This window comes from Aythya marila (genome assembly GCF_965140915.1).
Source record: "Aythya marila genome assembly, chromosome: 20".
NCBI classification, from domain to species: domain Eukaryota; kingdom Metazoa; phylum Chordata; class Aves; order Anseriformes; family Anatidae; genus Aythya; species Aythya marila.
The window spans coordinates 6,732,330-6,741,451 of NC_139061.1; positions in this window are offsets into that span (position 1 = coordinate 6,732,330).

Here is a 9,122-nt window from a genome sequence, read left to right on the forward strand (position 1 = left end):
CCAACTGCCAAGACAGTTCTGATACCTGCTGATCACTGGTTCCCTTTGTATTTGATAGTTTCCTTGGCCTGACAAGCACAGTTGCTGTGGAAAAATCTCAGAAAGGAGAGTCTGGTGTTAACCCATCATTGTCTCTGAAAGACAGAATCTGTGTTTTGTTTGATATATGATAGGAATCCAATAAAATATCCATAGCATGAGAAGGAAGGATATTTATTTTCTTTCACTAATGAACTCCTGAGTAATTGATCTCATTCACACAATGACTTGCTCAGGTCACTGCTAATCCATTCACCTTCTTCCCCTTTGCATTTACGGCTATCAAATAATATCCAAATCTGCCCAAATACTTTCATTACCCTGATCACGATGTGTGAGTGCCTAACAAAATGACAAACTGGAGCAGACAGCTTGCTGCAAACCTCTCCCTTCCTTGCTCTTTGTCTGCAACATCAGGGCAGTGTGCATAGCTTTTGTTTGCTTTTTGTTTTCTTTGAAATACTTGCACATAGTTTACATGTCCTTCTAAATTACTGCTTAGCTAAGCAGGAAATGCTGAATTCTTATAACATTTCCCATCAACCTCTCCTCCCAGCCGTTTAAAACGGCTGTGTTATGATTCTTTGAAGTCTTTCCTATGAGTCTACATTATTCAGAGGCTGTGGTGTGCATAAGTACATGCAGGAGCACAGGTGCAATCTTTATGGCAATCTCGAGAAGAAAGAAGAAAGACATGAAGTAGAACCAAGTGTCATGGGGCCAATGCAGTAATGCTGGGTGTTGCATGTTCATTAGCATGTATGAGCTAGAGATGTACCAGAAAAAGGCTGCAGCAAATATACTCAAGGGGTTTCCAAATGCCCAGTTTTCAGAAGAAGCCAGGTGAGAGGATGTAACCTGTAGACAGAGAGGAGAAACTAACAATAATACCAGGACGTAAAGAGAACGGACAATTTCATTAATAGTTTCCACCTTGAAGTGATGGCAGCAGCAAGTGCACACTGGGCATTTTATTGCCTTGGGTGTGTCTGAGCACAGGACTAGTTGAGGTACAGCTAAATATAGTGTGCTTGTGCAAAAACCAGTAGCACTATTAAAAATGTTCATAATTTTCTAAGCAAAGCAGGTAGAAAGTGTTTCTAAGCCCCATTATTACACAGATCACCTTTGAAGGGTGGTTCCCCATTATGTTTCCAGATATTGCCCTCAAGGAGTGGCTCTATTTCCCATTGTGTGATCAAATTTCACAATCTTCTGTGAAACTGCCAGCTCAGCACCTGCTGTAGTTAGGTGTGATTTCCAATGCAGCTCTTCGTTTTGGAGCTGACACTAAGTTTGTTTTACATAAGAGTTGTAAGTGATAAATTTGTTAATGAGAAGGGGACGTCTGCCTCCTTGCCTGCCTTGTCTAAAAAGCAAGTGCACTACAAAACCACAAAATATAGGTTTCCCACAGCATATGCCGGTGAGTAAGTGGGTGACTCGCAGTCACCTCCTCCATTTTCCCTGGAGTTATGGTGCTGTCTTGCCTTGCCTTGCCCAGACACACACACACACACATGTACACAGAAGAGAATATGAAGGACTTATCCTGGTAAACATATACATTTCTACAACACTTGACCACAACAGAAAATCAGAAGAATTTTAGGCAAGGTAATGCAACAAAGAAAATAGCTTACTTCTGAGAAAGGCACTTCAGACCATAAACATCTCAACAAATTTGTAAAGTGGCATGTAAGTGATGCAGAAGTCACTTAATCAAGCTCTGAAATCATAAACAAACTTAAAAGAACAGATGACAATTTTAAAGCCAAAATAGGATTAAGCCAGCATGCCTTTTATCCTGGTGTTGGCTTGTAGAGACCAAATATTTGTTCCCAGTCACTTAAAAGCTATTAAAATGAATTTAAAGAAACCCTTGTTCTATAGCATTGAAATCTTGAAAGATATCTAGATCTTATTTTTTTTTTCTTGATTAAAAATGCTTTGAAGGAAGCCTGATGATATTATGGTGACAAAAAAAAAAAAAAAAAAAAAAAAAATCTTGAAAAGATTAAAAAATCTATTTTCAGAAAACAAAATACAAGCCAATAGGACTAGAATACAGCTTAATGAAAACAGAACTGTCTGGAGAATACAAGACAGGCCTAAGTGATATATTCTAAAATTATATTAAAACATACACTAAAATTCTCAGTGACTTGGATGGAGTGAATGGAGACCTACAACAAAGATGGAACTGAGAATCCAAAACAACAAAGAAAGAGGAGAAGACTGCTGTCCAATACCACTGCAGACTGAAAAATGAAGGTCCTGTGTATTATCCAATAGACATCAGCATATATGTAAACACGGACCTTTCCCCAGGAGCTGTAAGAGCAGTTCCACTCTCATCCCTGGAGGTAATTCCTCCCTCAGATAGCTCTGGCATGTTGGCAGCAGTGTGCAGATGAGTGCAAAATTCCATCTCTCTCCATTTAGCATACTTCTTCTAGGAATACAACCCTTTGCTCTCAGTTGGCATGTTGTTCTCAGCATTTGCAAAACAGAAATAGAGTTTAAAATTTCTTTAGTGATGAATAACCAAGTAAAGAACAGAAAACATTGATAGGGTGGCTTAGGAAATATGTAAATTAAAGTCATCAAGGAATTTCACAAACCTCTTTTTTTTTTTTTTTTTTCAGCATGGAACCAATAAAACTATTTACAACGTGATTCACTGAACTTTATGATTTAAGTTAGTAATGACCAAGGTGCTAAAGCCTGGAAATGAAGTGGTTTGAATGTACTAATCATGCTGTGTCCAAAATAACAACTGTTTAATAGAACTTAATCACTGTTGTAAATGCTGTGCATTTTCTCCTATTAAAGGCACATTTAATATTATTTATCCTTTAATCATACTAACAGACCCAAAACATCAAGCTGCTATTCAGGATATAGAGTCTTTTGCAATGTGCCATCTAGTGGCTGCAAACAGCCTGCTGGGGCATGCTCAACGGTCCAAAATCCAGGCCAAGCACTCAGTCTTGTGTTGATCTTCATCAGAAACCATCCTTAAATAGCTAGAGGGAAAGTGATAGAGCAAGAGGAACACTTTTCAAAGGCAGTGCATCACAACATAGCTGCAAAAGTAGAAGTGTATTAATTAATCCAGTTAAATTAAAAAATTAAATTCAAATTATCAAATGGAAAAAGAAAGCATCTTGAAAATAAAGAAGGAACAGAACAGTTAATTCAAGGGCTCAACCCACGTATATTGTTATGCAGGATTTAGATGAGGCCAGATGCAACTGCTTCAAGGCTCAGACACCATATGCTATGTACAGTATCTATCTTAATAGAACATTAGTAATGGCTACTTTTAGATGGGACTGTACTTTGAATGTTAACATTAATTATGATCAAATTGATACTACTCAGCCAGCTGCAGAGTAGTATTAAAGTTCTCTTGCCAACTTAGCAGCATTACAGGAATTTCCTCATTTCCTTTGATCCAGTCTACAAGAAGCAGAGCGTTTTTAAATTGCCCCAGTACCTGCTACCAGCTGCCACCTGTAAAAGCTACCCCAAAAATCACTCATATGATGCTACCAGTCTCTGGAAAGGAGCAGGAAGCCCTAGGACACCACATTTTATTAATTCCGCTGATTACAGAGCTTCTCATTTCTTTCAATCAATCAAAAGGAGAAGTGGTCAGAGTTGCCTGCAAAACCAATGTCCATATTAATGTGGGATTGCACAATGTCAGGAGGGCAGGCTGAAAGCAGAAGGGGCATACAGCCTAGTACAGTTAGCTGTTCGGGCACCAGTTCTCCTGGTTGCCTATCAAGGACATCTCAGGCAGTGAGTAGTGGTTGCTTTGGAGCAGTTTTAAGCGACCGTAAAGGGAAAGTCACATTTCCCTTTTTGCTGTAAGACTATCCTGATGAGACTTGCCAGAAAATTCAAAAGGATCCTCTTTATTTGTAAGACGTCTGTCACCTGAAGCAAGTTCGAGTTTTCCTCCTTATTCTTACCTCTGGCAATATCATTCCTGCTACATGAAACATGCAATCATAAATCATTTGTCTGCATTGTAGATAACATAGCTGTACAATGCAAGCTTCCTCACACCTGTGCTTTTTCTTTTCTCCTTAGACCTAAGCAAGTGGTGTTGTGGTATCCAGAGTTACAACTGGCACTGAAGAAATAGCCCAGCCTCAGAAGATGCCACCTATTCAATCCAAAAAACCCTTTGTAATTCCTCTAGTGTTACAGCTTTATCATTCAAGCTACAGAGAAAATAGGAACAGCATCAGAATTTGTTTGGATGACTTTTAGAGACTGGACTGCTCAAAGTAACTTGTAAGTTTAGGAAGGGAGACAGAACACTTTTTTCTCTAATTAGTGGTGAAAAACAATGACCATAGCTAGTCAAAATAGAAAGATCAATGAATGGCCCAGAAAAAGACAAGCTCTCCTTTCATACTTATACGTTATACCCTAATTTGAGAGGTTCTGGGAGTTGATAGAAAACATGTTGTATGGACAAGAAAAAAACAAAATTAGTTTCTGAAATATATTCTGAAGAAAAAAAAAAATGCAAAGTACAGGTGCCAGAGGAGTAGGTTCCATGTGCCATCCTGGCTCTAGAAACAAAAGTCTTTCTCCTCAGTGTACATGGGGCGTGTGGAAGTGCAAGAGTTCATATTATATGTTTCTATATTTTGGCAAGAATACTATAAGAAAAAAAGCATGTAGCTTATTAGCCTAGAAGAAAAACCTTTGTTGTGTTTATGCTGTAACCACACACCTGTATCTCAGAAATATGAGACAATTGATGGGGAAAGGGGAGGGGACTGACATCTTTAGTTTCCTCTGCACCAGGTGCAGTCAAGTATGCAATATCTTTCTAGCCACTATTTTGAATCTGTGCCACTTTTGGCCTACTGTACCTGCTGAACAGCCCCTGCAGGGAATGACTCCAAAACATGCCCATGCTCCCTGCTCCAGCAAGATCAGTTCTTACCTGGAGCCCTGGCGGGTGCATACATAAGTCAGCCAAATCCTGAAACCATTCTAGCACAGCTGCAGTTCCTTCGAGTCACAGAAAGACAAAAACACTAAATCTTGTACTAAATGACTGTATCCATTCATTTTCCTTACAGGAGGCAATACTTAATTTCCTGTGGCTGCCAGTTTGCGTTCTGTTTTTACAGGACATAAACGTGGCACTAAGGAAACTTGCTGTCTTGTCACAATGCAGCCGTATCGTGAAACATCAAGGTCAGAGACAGAGATGGACAAGAAGACTGTCCTCTCTCCTTAGTTTCTTGAACTAAAACATAGATCCTCAGATAAAATACTATAAAATCCAGTCAGATTAACTGTAACAATCTAAGCATTTGGTTCTCCTGAATCTATTTTTTTATGTTCCTGAACAAACAGGGAGGAAGCGAAGAGGGTTATATATAAAAATAATATTTTTTAAATAAGAAAAACTTTCCATTTATTTCTTTGTATCATGAGAATGACAGAAAAACATGCTTTATGTTGGGTTAAGATAGAAGCCACATGAATAAGAACAAAGTGGCTGCTATTGCAATACTGATTACATGAGACTAAACACACTGCTTGCCATGAAAATAACAAATTTATGTCCTAGCACTATTCATTTTGAATTAATTTATTCTTATTGATATTAGCATGACATGAAATTATTCAGTATTTGGAGCAGGATAAACAAGGTGAAACTGTTTAAGGAAGTACATTTTGCCACACTTGACATGACAAAGCAAAAGAGAGGATACACTATTATCTGCTCTGTGCAGATAGTGATGTGCTGTGGGCTGCTGAAAAGGGAAAGCATGTTATTGCATTAGCCCATATTAAAATGCACACATTTCTGTTATTTTTATTTCTTGAACCTGACTGCACGCAACACCACAAACTACAGAAAGCAAAGTCTCTACGTTTAGGAGCTTAGACCTACATTGGGAAAGGAATATTTAGTATTCTTAGGTGGTGATTAACATGAACTCTGAGTTAGAGTTTATAAATATGATGAGTCTTTAATTTACACAACAAGTAGAGTAATAAAGATTAGAGAAAAGAGCTTGAGAGGGAGGGAGAGACACCTCCATATCTGCCTTAGGTTGCTAACACACTCTAATTACAATCAGTCTCGCAATAAAATCTTTCAAGAGCCAATACATTTTAGCTTAAAATTCATAAATGTCTGGGTGCTGCATGCACAGTGCACATGATAAACAAATGTACTGTAGCAGAATGCCTGGTTTTCTTTGAATCTTGCTCAGGTTATTTTTTGTCATGAAAGAAGTATCTGCAACTTTGGCAGTTGTAAAAATATCATGCATGGCACCACCTGCCAGACTAATAACAATAATTAGAAATGTAATAAACTGTTCATTGGCAAGGTAACAAATTGTCTTATCCTTTGAAAGTCACACTGGCCTGAGGCAATTCCTCACAGACATTTGCCACTGATGTCACAAGAGCCTGAATGAAAAGCACACTATGCAAAAAGAAAAGGAAAAAAAAAAGAGAGAGAGAAAAAAAATATTAAGAAACAAACAAAAGCCGCCAGCAAAGAGACATTCAACCAATCTCCAGTACCTGAAGTGGATTCCCATTTTACTGAACTAACATTAAAACTAAGGACTTCCAAAGTGAGGGTGAACCAATCCAATTACTTACAGGCTGGAACATTTGGAGCTCATAATACTTGCTTAAAAAGATGAAACATTTTTTTTTACTGAATTTAGAATGAAAACTTCACTTGCTTGTTATGCTTCTTAATTCTTTTCATCTTTTGTACAATGATCTTCCAAAAAAATAATTTGCACTGAATAGCTTTTATACCGGGTTACTCTAACTCTTGTGTCTCACACATCTAATTTAAAATCTAACAATCTGAGATCAATATTTTTTTCTTACTCAAGTTCCTCTAAGTACTAAAGCAAACTTGGTTCATCTGTCAGACAGGAATTAATGGCTTGTTCGTGTTTTTTTTTACCTCCCATTATTATTACTTTCCATTTGAACAGAACACGCAATTCCACATTGCTTGTTTTCTAAATGAGCGTTTAAAATCATCCCCAGCAATGAGAATGTGGTTTCATATTTTCATGACCTTATAGTGTTTTTGTCTCCACTTCCACACAGTATGTTTTATCTCTAAAAACCCATTTTTAATTTCTAGAATGTAGAAGCCATCCAGAAATCTGCAGACATAAACATTTGCTTCAGTCCACGTTCTTCCTCATCCACCTTCTGGAATACATGCAGGCATTCAAAGGAAGACTGCTACTGGTTCCATGCTTACAGAGAAGTGAAGAGAAGAAAAGCAAGTCATAAACGCTGCATAAGCACTTCTTTCTGAGGCTTCTGATGATTTCACAGTCCCAGTAAGTCATCTAGGAGGGGCCCATGCCAGGCAGCAGCCTGCTTTTGTTCTTTGCTTTGTACTAAGAAGGGAGGGACATTGCTGAGGTACAACACTTTGAGTATTTATATGATTCATTCCTTCTTTCATTGAATCATTTTCTAGTTTCTAAGATAATACCTCTGGGATGATTTCAGCTACTGTTTGCGGAAGCACCAAGTTTTATGTTTTCCATTATTGTGTGTGAAGATAAAGATGAAGGAAGGATTGCCCAAGCAAGACGTGAAAAGGTTTTGGATGGGGTGGTGGAAACCTCTCTCACACGGTTCTTATTACTGACCCCATGGCTCTAAAGTCTTGCATGCAGGAGCTAGCAAAGTCAGCTCAGCAGCCTGACTAAGAGCCAAGTACCTTCCGGCTGAACGTGCTGCATATTTTCCCAAATCCAAGCAAAGCCCTAGAACGTGTCAAAGAATTCATCTCAGGCGGAGTTTCAATATAACTGGTCAGGAAAACCCAACATGCTGGGCCTTAAGAATGTTCCGAGAAAACTCTTCCTGCTTTTTCTTTCTGTTTCTAAATTGATAATAATAATAGCTGGTTGAATTCTGAGATAAAACCTTGGAGAAGTGACATGAAGCACCTCTTAGCTCTGCCTACAAATCCTACAGGTAAACCTGTGCTCTCAACGAGCTCGTAGGAAACTCCTGTTTCAAGAACTGAATTTGCGTTGTATTCCTAAAACACTTTTCCTGCAATACGACTCTATTAACACTGTTTATGCATTCATACTTCTCTTATTAATAACACCAGAGTATTCTGGGAAACCTGGGACAGATGTTCCCCCAAAGTGCATGGAAGTGGAGAAATGCTGGAAGGGCGTGCATGGGTTGGCACTGGCCGCTTGTGGAGTGCTGCAGTTAGGAACAACCAAGCACACTCCAAGAAAGGAAGGAGACAGACCAGTTGTACTGGTTATTAGGCATGGTTAAGGGGCTTAAAAAAAAAAAAAAAAAAAAAAAAAAAAAAAAAAAAAAAAAGAGAGAGAGAGAGAGAGAGGGAGAAACAAACAAACAAAGAAAACAGAAGACACTTCTGCCAAGCCAGTTATAAGAAGATAATCATGTGCTAGCCTAAGCCTCTGGCAGGAGGAAAACACTGTTAGCTGTCTGTCTTCTAGGTAGCTAAATATTAATCATCCTGTTTAGAACCAATCATGTCACCAACTGGTTAGCGCTTGGTTAAAGGTTGTGGTACAGAGAAGGTGCCCTGTTTTATCTCCAGCTGCAGTATTCCTAAGCTTCTATAGACAATGTGTTGGGCAAGGCCAACACAAAAGCAATATTCCAATTGTTAGCAAGTTCGTTAGTTTTTGGACAGGTTTCTCTGCAAGCTGAGAAGCACAGCGTGTTCTGAGAGCTCTCTGCTGTTCCCGAGGGCTACATGAGAGATCCCCAAACAATTCAAAACAGATTCTCTTCAGCTGTTGAAAAAGAACGGCACAAGAATACAACGTGTTTCATCTTGGGTTGCAGGATATGTAAGCACAGTAAATTGCTAACACGCTGCATCTGTACCGCAGAGCAGCATCGCGTGTCATTCACAAGCAAATGCTGTTTGTAACCTCTGTCAGAGCTCCAGAAAGGATGCTGCACGTTCCTGATGGCATGTCAGCAAGGAGGAGCAGACACGAAAATAGCCTGAGAACTAAAAGATGCACTCTGTTCGGGAT